The sequence below is a fragment of the Prionailurus bengalensis genome, chromosome B3 (genome assembly GCF_016509475.1).
Source record: "Prionailurus bengalensis isolate Pbe53 chromosome B3, Fcat_Pben_1.1_paternal_pri, whole genome shotgun sequence".
In the NCBI taxonomy this organism is placed as follows: domain Eukaryota; kingdom Metazoa; phylum Chordata; class Mammalia; order Carnivora; family Felidae; genus Prionailurus; species Prionailurus bengalensis.
This window is the reverse complement of record NC_057355.1, coordinates 11,973,222-11,992,918: the sequence shown is the minus strand read 5'-3', so window position 1 is coordinate 11,992,918 and position 19,697 is coordinate 11,973,222. Positions and strand designations below refer to the sequence as shown.

At 43.2% G+C, this 19,697-nt stretch overlaps 1 long non-coding RNA gene across 2 annotated transcripts; it reads right to left on the bottom strand.

Moving 5' to 3' along the window:
• Positions 1-1,195: 1,195 nt before the first annotated feature.
• Positions 1,196-7,661, bottom strand: LOC122468271. 2 transcript variants are annotated; one of them, XR_006293182.1, is made up of 3 exons: positions 7,532-7,657; positions 6,732-6,926; positions 1,196-1,860 (listed from the first exon to the last, which is right to left on the bottom strand). It is a non-coding gene; the product is annotated as an uncharacterized LOC122468271 (long non-coding RNA). The 2 variants fall into 2 exon arrangements; XR_006293181.1 differs by lacking the exon at positions 1,196-1,860 and having other exon boundaries at positions 6,484-6,926; positions 7,532-7,661.
• Between the last annotated feature and the right edge of the window lie 12,036 nt (positions 7,662-19,697).

Genomic DNA, 19,697 nt, shown 5'->3' with positions numbered 1-19,697 from the left:
CTCCCCTGGATGGGAGGGCTATTATGTATTCCTTAGATCTTATGCTAACCTCTCTTACCCTCACAATTATTGCATACCCACAATGTCCTGAGGATTGTTATAAGATGGTAACAAGAGGAAAGTCAGAGAAAACAAAAGCATTCAGCTCCCTCACCTCCTCAATAGAAAATGTTACAAGGCTGGGGTGGGGAGGGGCTTTGTTTGCCAGTCACAGGACGCTGGGTCACGTTAAGTTTTGGGCCACAGAGATTATCAAAACAGATGGACTCTGCAAAAACAAGGGCCTTACAAAAGGGAAGAAAGCCTGCTTTACTTACCTTCCCCTGTTGGGAATGTCAGATGGGGGAGGAATGCAGGATAAAGCCCTTCAAAAGGTTATAAAAAATACACAGGCCAAGCTGGTACAGCCATAAAGGCGACCACTCCAACACCCTACCGGGGCCTAAACCTCTCGGCCCTTAATCAAATGATTTCTGATTTCCCACTCTGGTGCTGGCCAACACCACCTACCAGACCCTCCATGGCATAAACAACACCATCCAGACTTGCTGGATGCGTTTGCCTCTCCCCTGGAAGGGCTTACTTAGCCACTCTTGTCCCCTGGGACTGGGAAGCTCCTGAAAATCTCACAACAAATGTTACTGTCTTAATTGGGCCCTTGGCTACAGGGGTCCTTCTCACAAATGCTGTTAATCTAACTTGGATACTCCCTGAGGATACAGACGGGACCTCCCTATGCAGGAAAACCTAACCATAGATAAAAATGAAACCCTATGCTCACCTCCCGGGGTTTTCTGCCTATGCTCCAATTCAGCCTATCAATGCTTAGAGGCCAACTGGACTCAGATGCGCTAGTCTTCCTACACCCCCCCACCCCCACCCCAGATACCTGTATACACTGAAGGCCAATTCCTGGCAGCCTTTAGCCCTAAGCCCCAGGCTAAACCAGGAGTCCGGCTACCTGTCCTAAGACAAATAGGAATAGCTACAGGGATAGGAACCGGGAGAGGAGGCATAGACTCTTCTGTAGGACTATACCACAAGCTATCCCAGGAACTAAATGAGGATGTGGGGCGGGTCGCTGACTCCCTGGTGACCTTACAAAATCAAATAAGCTCCCTGGCAGCAGGAGCCCTCCAAAATAGGCGAGTCCTCAATCTCCTTACTGCAGGAAAGATAGGCACTTGCATCTTTCTAGGAGAGGAATGCTGTTATTTTGTAAACCAATTAGGAATAATCACAACTAAAGTCAGGGAACTGACAGAAAGAATTCAACGCAGACAACAAAAGGGTAACAGTCTTTGAAAAGGATGGGATTTTGCAAGTTGGACACCTTGCTCCCTGCCCTGGCAGGACCACTCCTTTCCATAACCTTACTCGTAACCATTGGCCCACACATCCTAAACACCCTGGCGTGCTTCACTGAAAAGACTGCCACATGCCAAACTGCAGCGTGTATTTCAGCCCTTCAAGGATATCAATCGATGAGACAGAAAGATGACGCCTACTAAAAGGAAGATTTTTAAAGGCATCAAAGTGGGCGAATGATGCGGGGGGGGGGGGGAAACAAAACCCTGACCTAAAAAGAAAAAGGAACGTGGCAGGCACACTCGAGATTCTTAGGTTAACCCTTCTCCATTTGTCCGAAGGCCAGTCCTCCCTCCCCCTCTTCCTTGGCTTGTTTGTCTCTCTCAGCCATGGGCACATATGCGGAAGCTGTAAGATTATCAATTGCTCAGGGCTCAGATCTTTGGAGAAACTGTCTCCCCTGAGCCCATCAATGTAAATAAATCTCCGATCCTCCAAGATCTCCGCTCCAGGAGTGCCACTTGGTTCTTCCGTCAATGATCCAGCCTGGTTCTGTAACAGGGGAGGGGCAGAGAGAGAGGGAGACACAAAATCTGAGGCAGGCTCCAGGCTCTGAGCTGTCAGCACAGAGCCCAACACGAGGCTCAAACCCACACACCGAAAGATCATGCCCTGAGCCAAAGTCAGATGCTTAACCAACTGAGCCACCTAGGCAGCCGATTGGCAGTATCCTTAAAATAAAGCGAGGGATCAAAATACTTGTGCTGCTACCTTTGTTGAAGCTAACGAGAATCTGCAAAGATTCAATATTTCTCCATTTTTGTAGACAGGACACAGTTATTACAGCATGCTTAGAGAAACAGCAATAATCAAAGCTTCAGTTTCTCACATCAAGACACAAGTAAACGTGTAGTTCTCTGAATAAGCCTGTTTTTACATCACATACAAGGAATCTATTTGCCAACGAACTTCCTTAGCTACTAAAGATTGTGTGGTCCTTGTGCCAACAACATAATCGAGCATGACTGTTAAAATATCTGGAGGACTGTGATCAGATGGCAGAATAAACAAACCCTACTACGTGCTCTGGATTTTCTAACACAGAACGAAATGTGAATTTCTGGGCAGCTTTCTAGGTGCGGAAAGAGGCAATTTATTTCCATTTTCTCAGCAGCAGAGCCACCTTACCCAAACCTTACAGTGTCTTTTCAAGAAATCACGGAGTCTTTTCAAGAAATCACAGGTCTCAGGACTCCAACTTTGCTTTTAGGTCCTTTCTATGGGGTGGTGGGTTCTTTTGGCTTTTCTCAAGTCCAAAAGAAACGCAACTTGCATAGCTGATTGTTTTCTCTCCAAGTGCATAGAAGTCTTTCACAAGGAGTGTTAACAAATGTAAAATTCTCTAACGCACCCTCCTCCTTTAGACACCCCTCCCCAATCGCTGTATAGCCTTCACTTGTTTTTAAGTGGGCCTAACAGGAACACTGGAGGTTCTTAAAGACAGCAAATGTCAGAATTAACTGTGAGGCTTTTCCTAACAGAGCCCACTACCAACCACTCCCCCAGTAGCTCTACACATTTGAAAAGGACAGGTACGGCCAGGCAAGACAATAACTTAATGGCTTTTAAATCCAGGCAAGGAAAAGGAGACAGGTGACTTGAGCTTCATTTTATGATGTCACAGCACGTTCAGGGCAGAAAGGAGTACTTTGCATTTTATCATTCCATTTTATCATTCCAACTTAATAATGCCATTAAAGGACAGCAAACACTCAAGGTGTTCAGAAAGATTCCCTACTCCCTTTAAACCAGATAGGATGCCTGTTCAAACAATGTAAATCTAAGCTATGACAATTTAGGAGGAAAAGATAATTAAAAATCCTACCTTGAAAACAAAAGCTCTATTAAGCAATGTTTGAAACTTCTTAAGTAAGATTTTGTTATCTTGATCAGTTTTACATGAGACAGAGTATCAATATTCTACTTTGTACGCACATCACATCGATGATTCTTATCTCACTGGTGTTTAGAGAGAAAAGTCAGTATTTATTTAGATGCTCCTTGTGATATGTAAACACAGATTGCAGCAGGACTAACAATTTGCTCTTATTAGGAAATTTTACAGAATAGTTATCAGTTCTATCCATCAAACATTATCATTTTAAAGTGCTGTGATTAAGCTTCTGAAAACCAATTACCTGAATGAAGTGAACTTTTTTGTTGTGCGCATTCTATGCCTGTGGAGTCATCAAGAAGAGAGGGCATATGTATGAATCTACCTCACTGGGTTTTGCTAAATTGCTCTCGGAATCTGAGCATCACATGCATGCTCGACCAATCTGCCGCAAATGTCAGAAGAGATAGATGTTCAGGGAGAAACTGAAGGACTTGATAATGGTGGTAAATTGGAAAGTCTGTTTAAGTACCTGAATTTAAAAGTTTGGAATCCTAACCATCTGCTGAACTTATTTTTCTCTTCTCTTTTCTTCCCTCCATTCTTCAAATAGCTTTTGAGTATCTATGTACGGGTCAAAAACTCAAATATCCGTAGTGGCCAGGAACAAACGTAAATAAGCAAAGCAGGTGGGTTTTAAGAAAAATAGAGACAGACATATTTTATGTGTCTAATCAACACAGAGACAACTCTTCTCTCCCACCACGAAATGGGCTCTCTCCCACTATCCTCAGAAGATGCTTTAGTCTTGCTTCCTCTCTTTCGGTACTGAGAAGTATTTTACTCTAAGAAAAGTATCAGTGCGCACTCACTGTAAATGATACCTCATACTTAGCTTCAGTGGGAAAACAATAGGGAGTGGCAAAGGCTGAGGCAGAGTGGAGAGCTCCTGTCCTGTCTAAAGTGGCGGTCTCTGGGTCCCTGGCTCTTGATTTCAGCTCAGGTCATGATCTCAGGGTTCCTAAGATAGAGCCCTTTGTCAGTCTCTGCGTTGACAACGTGGAGCCTGCTTGGCATTCTCTCTCTCTCTCTCTCTCTCTCTCTCTCTCTCTCTCTCTCCTCTCTCCCTCTGCCCCTCTCCCACTCATGCTCTCTGTCTCTGTCTCTTAAAATAAACAAATTTCAAAGGATAAATCAATAAAGTGGCCAGTATCTTTACCAGGTACCTGATGGAAGCAGGTACCTCTCTCTCTCTCTCTCTCCTCCTCTTCTCTCTCTCTCTCTGCCCCTCTCCCACTCATGCTCTCTGTCTCTTAAAATAAATAAACGTCAAAAGATAAATCAATAAAGTGGCTAGTATCTTTACCAGGTACCTGGTGGAAGCAGACCCAGGACGGCCACATCTTAATTTTAAAGAGACGTCAAAGACCCTGGTTTGTAGGTAAATCCAGATTTTAAAATGTGATCTGGAATTTTTAAAAACAAACTTTAAAAAGAGTTAAACAAAATAGTTTGGTGGTCTGGATGAAGCCTGTGATTCACCAGTTTGAGCGTCAGGCACCCTGCTGTGAGGTGTTGGGAATTCAAAGCCTTTTTTCTTTTTTTTTTTTTTTTAAGAAAGATCTTGGATCTTGGGGTGCCTCGGTGGCTCAGTTGGTTAAGCATCCGACTTCAGCTCACGTCATGATCTCATGATTTGTGAGTTCAAGCCCTGCGTCAGGCTCTGTGATGACAGCTCAGAGCCTGGAGCCTGCTTAGGATTCTGGGTCTCCCTTTCTGCCCCTCCCCTGCTCTTGCTCAGAAATAAACCTTGAAAATTTTTTTAATTAAAAAAAAAAAGAGGGGCACCTGGGTGGCTCAGTCGGTTGAGCGTCCGACTTCGGCTCAGGTCACGATCTCGCGGTCCGTGAGTTCGAGCCCCGCGTCAGGCTCTGGGCTGATGGCTCAGAGCCTGGAGCCTGCTTCTGATTCTGTGTCTCCCTCTCTCTCTCTGCCCCTCCCCCGTTCATGCTCTGTCTCAAAAATAAATAAATGTTAAAAAAAAAATTTAAAAAAAAAAAAAAAGAAAGATCTTCAATCTCAAGAAGTTTATGGACTAATACATTTAACATGACTAGGCACCCATGTCTATGTGTGCCCAGGGGAGACCAAGTCAGATGCAGGTCAGTGGGCAGGGAGGCTGGTCAGGAAATGATTCCAGAAAGTAGGTATGCTGAGCTGTCTTACTAGTTGAGTGACACAAGCAGAAACGTAGAGGAAGGAGGTCCAGTGTCAGGTATCACCCTATGCTAAGGCACGGAGGCCACAAGCAACCTGAGCCTTTTGTTAAAGAAGCTGAGGTCGGGCAGAGGAGGCTTAAGAGGTTGGGGGAGGGGGAGGTCCTCCCCGTCAGACATGTCCAAGGCTATGCAATGAAGAGGGAAGACAGAAGAGTTAAGACTGAACTCAAAAGTACATGAAAGCCAGTTGTCTGTTTGGCAGGTCTTAGACACATTTTCACGGTCTAGTGCAGCACGCAAATTCACTCAGCATCTGCTGGAAATTAGATGTAATTTCAAAGTAACCAGGAAGTAAGAATTCGAATTAAAATAGAAAACCTAACCCTCAGCATTAGGTAATATGCTTCTCCTGGCTTCCTACTTTTTAACTCATTATTATGTCTGTGTGAAAAGGCGGGCTGGTGAGGTGAAAATTTGAATCCAAGTAGATTCCTTGATTGGAAGAGCTGACCTGAGTGGTCTCTGTATCTCGTGTCAGGGTAAATATAAATCTAAAGAAATAAATTTCCCTAGTACAGAAGGGGGTCTCTAAAGTCAAACATTTACTTTAGAAAATTTGTGATTGTAAATTCTCTGCCCCTTTGAGAGGCATGTAAACCTTTTTAAAAGCTAAATAAGCCTCTTGCCCTTTTTACAACCCGGGAATGACCTGGGAGCCATCTCTTTGAAATGTAATCACCAAGGAAGAGAGCATCCCTATTTCTGTGGGAGGGTAGGAGTCTAACTCAGGTTCCCCGTTCCAAGTTACAAAACCTCCTGTGATAAAGGTGTAAGTTTACTTTTTCCTTTGGATAATGCGAATTAGCTAATACCAATTTCCAGCTGCCAATTGCCAAGGTGAGTTCAAGATGAACTCTGTATGACGAATGGTGCCAAGTCCTCTTACTTAAAACTAGTTATTCCGAGAACAGGTATGTGATAGGGTGTATCTGCTTAGCTGTGCAAAAGGGTGAAATTTCTGTCCTTCCAATCTCTCAATGGATTGATGTGATGCACGTCCTATTTCGGTTTAATGCTTTCTTTATTCAGTGATGAAACTGTTGTCTTTCTCTTCTACTTGTGCAAAGATTTCTTCGTGTTGGCAGAAGATTTTGTTTTTAATTTTATTTGCCCAACACCTGCCACCAAGGTTAGTTGAATTTGTGTCTTCCAGCTCGGGGTCTGGTAAGCGTCTAAATGCCCTGACTGATACAAGTGTGAAAAGTCTATTCACAACAAAGAGGAACATTATTTCAGGGAAAGAGACTTACACGCTCGTCCCCCAAAAGTGCTGCAATTAGAAGACATCATGGACTCCCTGCTGTGTTTTCGGAGGCAGTATGTGGCACAGCGGCAGCCTGGCGCAGGCTCTCCTTAGACTGCCTGGGCTGGACTCCGTTTCCCTCATTTACTAGCTGCGATGCTTCCGGCAACTACTCGACCTCCTGGTGCCTTAGTTTCCCTACCTGTAAAACAGGAGAGAAAAGCTATCTCATAGTACCCGCCTCTTAGCACAGTGCTTGGCTAGTAAAAAAAGCCTCAAAAATTAATTAGGATTATTTAGCAACATTATTCCAAGATTTGTTACAGACAGAAACGCCTCTGGGACGTAAAGATGAATAAAACATAATTCCTATCCCCAGAGGTATTTACCATCTTAGAATAATGATAATGGTACCATGAGATTAATCTGGGTTTAACCTAACCTTTCAGGAAAAAGAAAAACAGAAAAATCAACAGGTATTCTTAAAGGAGAGCGGATACGGCCAGGGGGAATTACCCTGATTGAGCTCCACTTAATTATATGGTCTTTAACATGGGGCGTCATAGACCGGTTTAAATTTGAAAACACTTCTTCCTCAGCTAGTGTAACAGGAAAAAACAGAATTCTTATCAAAAGAAACGAACGTATCCCCAACTTTGAAGCCGAAAGACTAGGAGACCACGGCTCACACACCCTGAGGCGATCCCCGATTTTTCTCCCATCCAGACAACCTCAACAGAGAGGACTTTTGTAAAGTTCTAATTGTAAATAAAAATTGACAACAAACACTCTTAAGGCCAGACATACAATTCTCGCTTTCCGCTAAGCTTAAGGGTGTTCAATAGGCTTTGTTCCGTGCGTATTAAAACAGAGCTCGGAGGCCATCTTGGAAACAAAAGGGCTTTGGGGGCCGGCGGTAGAGGAGGCGGTATCCTGGCAACGGGAGGCGCGCGATGCGCCGCGCAGCCGCACTCCGTCGCACCCTGCCCCCTGCCGCGTGGGCGGGGCTGTCCCGGCCGTGGAAAATTACCGCGGCTGCTCTTAAAGGCACCAGCTCATTTCGTACCCGAAGCCCCTGCGCTAGTGGCCCTTGTAAGCTAAGATGTAGAGTCTCCATTTTATCTTCCTAGAGGAAATAAATTCATTTCGCGGTCTATAGGACTAAATCTATAATTAGGCAAATAATATCGAAATGAATAAGCTTCCATATAGCCAGGAAAAGGGGGGAAAACCCCAAACACCTGAAATATCGGCTCTGGTGCAAAGAGCCACTAAACACACGAGAACGGGAAGAAAGGAACAACTTGAGGGAAAAAGTTACATAGACTATGCAACAAGTTTAAAAATGATTCGGCTCTGAAGCAAAGTAAACCTATTTTTGACAGATGGATTGACAGATTAGAACACACTAAACCTTACAAAAAACAAGATAAACGTGTTTAAGAGGCAACAGGATGGGTTCAATGTGCATCAAAAATTTATCCTCTCTTTATAGATCAGTTTTTGCGGTAGAATAAATAATCTATGAGATTTTTCCTGGTTCTTAGTCGTCAAAGAACTTTCTTCATGTTCGAAACTCTTATGATGTACAAGTTAAGGGATAGGTTTATTGCTGTCTTACTTCTCTGAAAGAACAAATAAATAACCTAATTCTCCTGGTTTTTGCAACGTAAACATCTAGGATATATTCTACTACGCTCCGTGGCTCTAAATTTATTCCCCTTACCAAGCTATATTTACTAGAAGCCATCCTGGAAACATCGGGGTGAAAAAGAAATATCGGCCTTCCCCAAGTAAAGCTCTTGACGTATTGAATCTCTGTTCAATCCGTTTTAAAATATGAAAGATGGTCCTTCACTCTGTTCCTCCTCTGTTGGTTTTCTGGGTAATAGTTGTCTTTTCCTTTGTAAACTATGGGGCATACCCATTCACTCCTGTACCCAGACTCTGACTGCAGACGTCACTGTGTCAGAATGGATCCTTGCGAAATGTGAAGGTGATGTTCCAGGCTTATCGTGGCCCTGGCAATTGGATTTTCCACTCCAGGACTGAGCCATTTTCCTTATGCTTTTTTGCCTTATTAAGTCACATTATGTCGCCACCCCAAGCCCTTTTTAAAATGTCCCTTTTTCCCCTCCTAATGTAAATTCTGTCACATTCCAATCACCACTTCTTAGTAATTTGATGGACGTTTATGTTTTTTTCCAGAACTCACAGCTGTGATATTTGAGCACTAAGCATTTTTTTTTTTTTTTTTTGCACGAGTTTAGACGCGTAGGACGTTTAGCCTGTAAGTTTCAAGTTGGGATGTTAAAGAAGAGAGGACACTTGTGACATTATCTTACTTTGTAGAACCACAGGGAAAGCTAATTACATGTAACAAAAAGGTGTGTGGTGTAGAGTTGTCAGTCGCTCCTAAGCTGTAGGGGAATGTGCTTTAATGTCAGGGGAAATGTTCCTTTGAAACAAAAATATGCGCAGGCGCTGCTAGTGTCTACGTTTTTGGCCTATGAGATTTACCAGGGCTAAGAGACTCAAATCTGAAAATGCCCATGTCAGATGAGATGCTTTTTCTAACTCTTTACGGAGTCTTGCCATGGAAAGCCTGGTCTGTAATAATACTTCACGGCTGCTGAGCTGGCCAGTGAAGGTGCTGGTGCTTGGTAGTGTGGCTTCTACCCTTCCTCCACAGCGAAGTGGCGTTTTACAATCTGAACAGCTTTTGGAGGAGGTTGATAAAGGTTTCTAACCTCGGAGGGCAGCCCTGATGCCTCCTGTGGGCAGCCTGCTGTGCTGGGACATAATCTCTGTTTCGAGATGGAAAGTTCAAATGGAAACAGTCACATGGATTTTCCCTCTCAGATCCAATTCTACAATTAAGTGGCTAAGAGTCTAAATTACTATAAATTAGAATCTAACTCTGATGGTTTAAAATGAAGGAGTTTTGGAAGGAAGCAAAGTTTTTAAATATGTAAAAAAAAAAATGAGTAAGCCAAGTTGGGAGATGTGGGTTGTTTATTTAACAAAGATGGTAAGACTGCATAGTTCACACAATCCTCAAAGAAGAATCAACCGGGTCTGAACACAGGAAGACAGGGTTTGGGAATTCGGCCTTTGTGGTAGGGTTGCCAGATAAAATACAGAATATCCAGTCACATTTGGATTTCTGATAAACAATGAATAATTTTTTTTTAGAAGTAATATTGGGGACATAATTACGCTAAAACTATTGTTGTTTCCTGAAAATTAAAATTTAACTGGGCAACTTGCATTTTTATTTGTTAAATCTGGCAATCTTACTTTTTTAAAAATTTATTTATTTATTTTGAGAGAGAGAGCGTGAGTGGGGGAGAGGCAGAGAAACAGAGAATCCCAAGCAAACTCCACACTGTCAGCACAGAGCCCGATGTGGGGCTCAAACTCACTAAACCGTGAGATCACAACTTGAGCCGAAAAGCAAGAGTTGGATGCTTAACTGACGGAGCCACCCAGGTGCCCCTGGAAATCCTACTTTAAGGGACCTAAAAAGGACACATTTAATTAGGTTTCTCCATCTGCATTAGAGTGGTAATGACCACTGAAAGCTCCCGGTTCAAAATGCCAGGCTGAGGTGTGAAATATGACACACAGCATACAACTATGTTACCACAAATAAGTAACAGATGGCTATCACATGCAGCCCATCAAAATATCATGAGCACTTACTATTACCTTGTTCATTCATCCATTCACGCAACAATTATTTATTGAGTCCTTCGGTGCATCAGGCATAAATTCCAGGACCAGTAAGATAAGCAAAAGTAAAAATCCCTGTCTTAGAAGAGTCCTTATTTTTGTCAAGTGAACTAACATGGGAACTGATAATTGCAGTCAATGACTAGTGATCACAAGTTTGATAGATAGCCATGGGAACATCAAGTTTATCTGACTAAGGCAGAGGAAAAACATCCAGGTTTCAAAGGGGAAATGCTTTTGGAAGATGGCTGGGCTCACCACTGTATCACCAACCTGAAAGAGGAAGGGACTTTGAAAGAGACTGAGCCAGGAAAGTAGGAAAGGACATTAGTAGAGGAATCTGCTTGTGCAAAGGCAAGAAGTGTGAAGAGACTGGATTTAGAAAAAAAAAAAAATCAAACACAACAGGGCAAACCAACAATGGAAAAAACCATGAGAATCAGGTGTAGCTGGAGCTACGGAGAGGGTTTGCTGGGAAAATCTGATAATATAGGGTGGGGCCAGATTATTAAGGTGAGTCTACAAGAGCTCAAACTCTCCTTTGGACAACCAGAATAGGATCAGGACAGTGGTGGGAGAGACCCATTGCTAGACTTTTTCAATTCACTCCAAACAAGCAAACAAAAAAAGTATGTGTGCATGTGTATCATCTGGGCCTGGATCTTTGGAACCTAAAAACGAATACAATATTGTGGTGCCTGGGTGGCTCAGTCGGTTAAGCATCGGACTTCAGCTTAGGTCGTGATCTCTCGGTTCGTGAGTTCAAGCCTCAGATCGGGCTCTGTGCTGACAGTGCAAAGCCTGCTTGGGATTCTCTCTCTTTCCCTCTCTCACTCTCTCTCAAAATAAATAAATAAACTTAAAAAAATGAATACAATATCAATCCTACCTTCTACATGCTCTTGGTTTTCTAGGGAATCCAGTCTCTTAGGCAGTTACGTTCAATACAATGGGGTGAACTACATTCAAAACACCTGGGCAAATCACGAAGTAGGAAGGAAGGAGAAATTGGCTGGGAAGGGAGGGAGTGGGCCAGCCAAGGCTTCCCAAAAGAACAGATGCTTGGAATTAAGGTATTTTTTTAATTTAAGGAAAATGTAATATTTTATAGAAATAGTCATTTTCCCAATGGAACAAAAGAAAATATACAGTGAAAAGAAAAACTTTCCTCACCCAGACCCTTGACTGCCCATCAGAGGCAACAACCACTATTACATTAATATAAATGTAATGTAAATATACCAGCCTTCGCTCTTCTTTTTAGACAAGTGGAGGTGTCTTCTTTTTTTTTTTTTTTAAATTTTAACATTTATTTATCTTTGAGATAGAGAGAGAGACAGAGCACGAATGGGGGAGGGTCAGAGAGAGGGAGACACAGAATCGGAAACAGGCTCCAGGCTCTGAGCTGTCAGCACAGAGCCCGATGCCGGGCTCGAACTCACGGACCGCGAGATCATGACCTGAGCCGAAGTCGGCCACCCAACCGACTGAGCCACCCAGGCGCCCCTGGAGGTGTCTTCTACTCAGCTTTTTGTATCTCGATTTTTTTTTTCCAACGTTTTATTTATTTTTGGGACAGAGAGAGACAGAGCATGAACGGGGGAGGGGCAGAGAGAGAGGGAGACACAGAATCGGAAACAGGCTCCAGGCTCTGAGCGGTCAGCACAGAGCCCCACGCGGGGCTCAAACTCACATACCGCGAGATCGTGACCTGGCTGAAGTCGGACGCTTAACCGACTGCGCCACCCAGGCGCCCCTATCTCGATTTTTTTAAATGTAACAATATATTTTGGAAATCAGTACTTGTGGATCTACTCACTTCTTTTTTATAGCCCTGTATTTCCTTATAGGGATAAATCATAATTTTTATACTAGTGGTCTACAGGACATGTAGGATTTTACAATATTTTGTTTTGCTATCACAAATAGTATTTTTATATATTCTTTTTTTTTTTTCCACATGTGTGAGGCTACCTTTGGATGTATTCCTAGAAATAGAATTCCTGGATCCACAGGTTGATGCATTTAAATGTTGACGGTTTTTATAACAATTGCCCTTCTAAGGAGTTACATTGATTTATACTTTCATCCTCACGATATTAAGGTTTGAGTTTTGATGAATGAGTAGGAGTTTGCCAGGCAGATAAAAGAGCTAAGGGCATATTTAAAGAGTGACACAAAGGACAGCAAGCTGCTCAGGGCACTAGGCAGGACGGCTGCAGACTGGTTAGGAAGCAATTGGTCAAAGGAGAATGAGCAACAGAGTGCAGGTAGGAGGTGGATTAAAGTAGAAGGATTAATAATCAGTGCCTTCTGCTAAGAGTTTACTTGTGCCAGGCACTGTGCTAAGCGCTATGTACTGCCCATCATTTACTTCTCACCACAAAGAAATAGAGAGCTCCAATTTACAGGGATGGAAGCTGAGGCTCAGAGATGTTACCCTGCTCAAGGTCACAGTTTGTAAATTCCACAGAACTAGAACCCAAATCCAGCCAAGCCATTAACCACTGCTCCATGGAGCCTTGAAAGAATGAGAACTTTAGAGCTATCTGATATGGGGGAGAGGAGATTTGGGGAGACTAGAAGGTAATAATGCATTAACAAAGCCCTGGCTCTGGTGGAACGTGCCCACAACTTGCCAGTACAGCAGTGTAGACTTTAGGGCCTAAAGTCTAGGACAAGAGACAACCTAGATTCCCTCTATTATTTCTGGCAGGGCTGACTTGAGGGGCTAGTTTATGAGACCTCTGCCTTTCATTGCTGACCACTAACTGTACCTGAGAGTGAAATCTGGATGTTTCCAAGATTAAAGAATATTAAATAACTTTAAGTATTACAAAAATATATTTATTCTCCTTCTCCTCCTTCTTCCTACTCCCAGCCCCCTTCTTCGTTTATATCAGTAGCAGATTTTAAACTTCAGTTTCATCGCTTCTCGGCCTTTTGGCTAAGATCAAGTGTAAACTTCAATCCCAAGGAGACAGGTTTCTAAGAGCTATAGAGCTCCCCAAAGCTGCTCAAAGTCCATGGTCCCTTAAAAGAACTAAAATGTAAAATATTCATCCATTTGCTGTCTAAGGTATCATCTATGAAACACAAATGATAAAATGAAAAAAATCTAGAGCTGTTTTTAAAAGGATTGGAGTGAAGGATTCTCTTACAACAGGTTTTAATTTCAGATACACAGTGCTGGTAGAAACAAAAAAAAAATCTTCATATATTTATTGCTGTTTGTCTGCAGAATCAGACTATTGAGTAGCTGGTCTCAAAAACGACAGTCCTTAAGTAGAGATAAGCCTCTGCACTGGGGTACTGTCACCAAAAGGAAGACTTCTAGGACAATAATGATTGCCATGTATGGTAGCTCTTCAAGTCTCAAATGTTTGAATATTCTTAACAAACTTATTTATTCTAGGGCAATGGATCTTATTTCAAGTTTAGTAATTAGGATTTCATTTAAGGAGAGACTAGGGTTAATTAATTTATTTTTTGAGACTAGGATTGTTTAAAGTATAGGGATGAATAGAACCGATATTGCCCCAGGAAAGAGTGTCACATTCTCTGAGATAATTCTGAAATGATCACAGAATGGCTGCTGATTGATATGTATCCTTTATGCATACATTTGTCTAATTCCTTTTTACTTCTCAGTATTCTCTAAAGGATTGTTAGAGAGAAGGATGTGGCAAACAGGTTAATTTTGTAAGAATGATCTACACAGGATAGTTTCCTTTTATTTTTTTATAAAGTTTATTTATTTTGAGAGAGAGGGTGTGCGCATGCACGTGCAGAAGAGGCAGAGAGAGACGGAGAGAGAATCCCAAGTAGGCGCCACACTCGGCCCACAGAGCCCGACATGGGGCTCTCAGGAACCGTGAGATCATGACCTGAGCCAGAATCAAGAGTTGGACGCTTAACCAACTGAGCCACCCAAGCACCCCCAGAATGGTTTCCTGGTAAGGAGTACCCCAGTATCATCACAGTGATCTACAGAAACCTTAGAACTACTGGGCTTGGTCATTTTGCTTCCAACAGAGGTGTTTTTCCTGTCCCCATGATTAAAGGTCTAGCAGTATAGCCACAACAAAACCACTGGAAACAATAAAATGATATATGATGGTTAGAGGCCTTTAAACTAAAACCTCATATTCCCTTAGTTCATTTATTCTATAACAAGAACTACAAAGTTGATATACTTGCCTCACACTGGAAAGAAAACTTCAGCAATTAATTTCTTTTTGTGTCACATTTATACATAGAAATGAAGTAGTTCCAAGAAAAAGAGGTCTCTGCATTTTTAACAGTGAAAGGATGCCTTTTAAATGTTTAACCTAAACACTCATGTCTGGTACATATTAGACATGCATCCATATCAAAAACAATGTGCCAAGAATAAATGATTTATAATCAAAACAAATAAATTAAGAAGAGAGCAATGAAAGCACAAAAGATGGGATTTGACCTTAGGTGGCAGGCTGATGCACAGTAATTAGAAGGCTCAAGATGGAATGCTATTAACGCCATAGTTTGGGGAGGCAATATGTACCAACTAATCTTAAAAGCTCAGATTCATTGTAAACCTTATTTCTCAAAATGTGAAAAGCTTTTTGTACGTAAGTATTTGTTTCAATACTACTTACAAGAGCAAAAATTGGCAAACAAATTCGGTGTTCGATAGTAAGTAGTTAATGGTTAATTCATTTGATAGAATATTACACAGGCTCTAAAAATCATTAACATTCTAATTCGACCTAAGAAAATGTACATTATACATGGCTAAATACAAACCACGAGTTGCAAAACTAGGGATGGTATTACTTTAAGACAAACCATTTGTTTAACAGTGGTTATACTTTGATAGTGGCATTCTGGGTGATTTTCTTTGTATTTTTCTGTACTTTTCCTGTTTTCTATTGAGCATAATTTGTTTTAGTAATATAAACTAAAGCAATATATATTTAAAAGGTACCAAATTGTACACACAACATAATCCCCCGACAACAAACTTAAAATAAGTTTAAGTATCTCTTGATACTTAAGTATCTTGAATAAGTATCTCTGAATTATTGGAGTACAGATTCTTTTAGTTTTCTTCTAAATTTTTTTTTGTTAAAAAAAAATCAAATTTGCTATAACATTTCATTCTAAAATTTAAAGTCCATTTTCTCCTTTTAACAGGAGGGCAGTGTTAATGAAATTCTTGGAGGCAAACAACTTAAGGCCTGAGGATACTAATTCTTGTGCTCAGTGCTTTTTGCAGAAGAAAGTTGCCCAAGATCTGAATCATGTGTACAAAAGGAGACAAAATGGGGGTAATCACTGCAAAATACAAAGACTAAATGGGGCAGCCCCCTTTTGACCACATGCTTGCATTCTTTCCCCAGGCTGAAGGGAGAGAGGGTCCTTACCCCTTCAGGTGAAAGAATCCTTTGGAAACAGTCCAGCCCTTTTTTTGCAAAATGATGGCCGCGTCTGCATTGAAACCTTGTAAGGCATGGATACAAAAAGCAGGAGATGGAAGGGAAATTCTTTCAAACCTTTGCTGGGGTCAGAAATCTGCACTTAAGCCTTAAGATAAAGGCCTCGAGCTTTCTTTTTCCCCTCTTGACCACATTATGCCGTTTCTAGTCTGTCACTTAATAGCGACGCAGTTTTGGTCACAGCATAAGTGTTAAAAACCCCACCAGACCGAGAAAACCGTAAGGGCTCCTTCGTAAACAAAGTAATGTCTTCCCTGAGCTTTGTCACTGTAGCGTGCCCTCATTCAGGCCCTTCGTACATTCAGAAATTTTTACTAATTAAACCTCCCCAACCTTTGGGAGGCAAGTTTTATTATTTAAAAACAAACAACCCCGCCCTCCTCCTCCAAACAGTCTCATTTCGGAGACTGGCTAAATGACCTCACAAATTACCAAGAAGGAGCATCTCAAAGCAAGAGGACAAATTTATCAACCCGGCACCCGCCAAACCGTCATAATATTTCACAGACTTACTAAATGATCTCACAAATTTCCAAGAATGAGAGCATCTCAACGCAAATAAGGGGATAAATTTATAAATAAAACTAAGGACAAACGTCTCCTTTATTCTAAATATACCATCACAAGCAGCATGTCTTGTGTTAACTATTTTTACCCACACTGGCTCTTTTCCGTCTCAATCTCATGTAAAATAAAACGACAAGGAAGGAATATCGAGCCGGGGCAACTGTCCAGAAAGAGGCTGAATGGCTTGGTCTTCCAGCTCCAGATCCACGCACAAGGGGAAGCTGCAGGCTTTTCTCTAAAAGCCAAGAACTAAGCGACTTCGCCTTCTTTATTTCCTGCAGTAATACACAACCACCCACATCTACATTTCTTTCTGAAAACATGACCGAGGTGGATGATAGAGAACAACAGGGCTTCGGCTTCTGCCACACATTCGGGGTGCAGGGCAGCTCCCGCGTACACACTGGGCACACTCATTCATACCACACTGGGACAGGGCGGGGAGGCCACTTTAAAGCCTAGATCCCTGAGGGTTCCCCCCCCCCCCCAACAGGAGGGAGGCAGTTCTAACTCTGAACAAAGGCAGGAAACGGGCAATCAAAACTGCAGGAAAGAGAGGAGGGACTGCATTTCGAGCCAACTAGGACTCGTCCAGCTGGATCTGCCGCCCCTAACCTCGCCCTCAGGAAGAAAAACGCCCAGAGAAAGGCGTTCCTGCTGTCCTAGCTTGTAGAGAGCAGCAAACGCAGGGCCAAAAAAAAAAAAAAAAAAAAAAAAAAAAAAAAAAAAGAAAGCCCAACAAGCCCAAAAGCAAAAAGCCAAAACACCCACAAAAAACAACCGGGACTGTGACTGCGAAGCAGGTCGGGGACTGCAAGCGAATGCGCCGCAGTGACCTTGCGGGGAGGGCCGGGCCTGACAGCCTAGCGCGGCTGCTCGTCCCCCAGTGCAGAACAGACACAGCCGACGCAGCCGGACAAAGGGACAGAACGCTTCTCCACGCCCTACTCCACACGTCTGCTCTGTTCCACGAACGCCAATGCCCTTTAAGGGACCCGACGGCTCAGGGGCGTCCGGTGGGCCCCGCCCCACGCCGCCGCCATCTTGTTGTTTTTTCCAGTTCCTCCCGGCCGCGCACGTGGCACGTCGCTGCGGAAGCCAAGGTGCCGCCCCACTTCCGGCTAGGCCGGTTCCAGCCGGCCGCGGCCCGCAGACGCGCGACTGCCCCCTGGCGGGCGGCCGCTCTGGGCCCCGCCCGGCCCCGCCGCCATTGCCTCCCTTGCCGGCCGCACGTACGCGCGCGCGACCAGTCCCGAGCGCAGCAGGGCGCGTGTGGGCGGGGCTGCCGGCGGCGCCCGCGCCTGTGCGGCCACGTTGCGCTTGGGTTCAACCGGGGTCACCTGCATCCTTGCACGCAGTTTGAGCCGTAAGCGCTGTACAGTTGCATGGAGGGGTTTGGGTACGCGGTGCTCGTTGTACCTGAGGGCTTTGAAGCAGGAGCCCCCACCCCGGTGTTCGGATGTGTGTGTTCCAGACCCTGTTTGTCCCCGCGGTGGGGGCCCCGGCTCCCGGGTCCCAGGAGGTCCCCTGCCTTCCCCACGCCCGTCGCGCTTCCTTTCAATAGCGTGTGTTAAGATCGAGGCCGTGCATGTGGTGCATCTTGGCGTAATCTGCAAGCAGCCTTTGCGATGGGAGGTGGTCCATTTATTAAGAAAAACACTGAAGGTGAGAGAATGACTTGCGCCAGTGGCGCAACCTGTAGTTGTAATCACAAGCATCCGAGTTCCCGCTCCGCCAGGAGGCTCCCAAGGGACCCTGTGACCAGCAGCTCCTGCAGCATCAGGAGTTGGTTAGAGATGCACTTGCCGGGGCCTCCGCCAGACTTCCTAAATTGGAAACTGGGGGCTTGCTGGGGCCTCCGCCAGACTTCCTAAATTGGAAAGTGGGGGAGGCAGGAGACAGTCTGTGATTAACAAGCTTCGAGTGTGAGGCATGCTAAAGACCCCTGAACTCCCAGGCATTTTAAGGGTAGGGGAAGGAAAACTCTGTTGAGGGCTGACTCCAGGCCACACTATGGCTAGGTATTTTCGTAAGTCTCTGATACAATCTTCCCTACCGCCCTTTTACGGGAGAGGAAACTAGCTCAGACTTTCCATGAGTGTAGAATGCTAACATTGGTATAAAATGACCCAAGATTGATGTGTACCGTTTGCTTGTAACATATATGCGTAAAATATCCCTGGAAGGATATCAAAAAGTGATTTTTTTTTTTTTTTTTTTTTTTTTTTTTTTTTACCTCCAAGAAAAGGAGGTAGGTTGCTGGGCGGGGATACTGAGTTGGGAACATTTTTCTGTAAATCTTTGTAGCTTTTGCATTTCAATCATATAAATCAGACCTATTCTGAATAAAATCAACAGTTAAGAATTATACTCAGAATAGTATTAAGAGCAGAAACCAGAATTTGAATTCAGGTCTCACTGGCTGCAGGTTATATTCCATGTGCCGTATTGACTACACATGAAAAACTTTTAAACGTAAAATGCTGTATACATTTGAGGTCTTGTTATTAATAATGAAATACTAATTTCTTAGAAACTTAGTTTCTGTTTTAAACCTTCAAACAATGATCGTGCCTAATTGTTTTCTACATGACACGTTATATGTTGCGTAACGTTGTTCTCGTTTTCATTACTAATCACGGCAGTAAAATGACCATAAAACAGACCATAAATGTAATGTGTAGCCTCTGAGGAATATTGATATAGAATTAATTGATAATTGCAAAGAGATTTGAGCCCCTTTACTGAAGATGAATGAGAAAAGGCAAAGTGCTCTTATATCCAAGACTGATAATTGTGAAAAATTTTATTGGTGTATTTATGTGTTTATTAGGTTCAGTTTACAATTACATAATAATTATAAATAATGCTGCTTATTTTTACGCAGATCAGTATCTAAAACATAGAAGTTCCTGGGTTGGGAGAGCGTCATTTATTCTGCTCCTCTTTGTTGGAAATTGCAAAGACAGTTCAGGGCTGTGTGACTTTTTAAATTTTTCAATTTAATTTTTTTAATGTTTATTTTTGAGAGAGAGACAGTGCTCAAGCAGAGGAGGGGCAGAGAGGGAGAGGGAGAGACACAGGATCCAAAGCAGGCTCCAGGCTCTGAGCTGTCAGCACGGAGCCCACCGTGGGGCTCCAGCCCGTAAACCGTGAGATCATGACCTGAGCTAAAGTCCGACATTTAACCT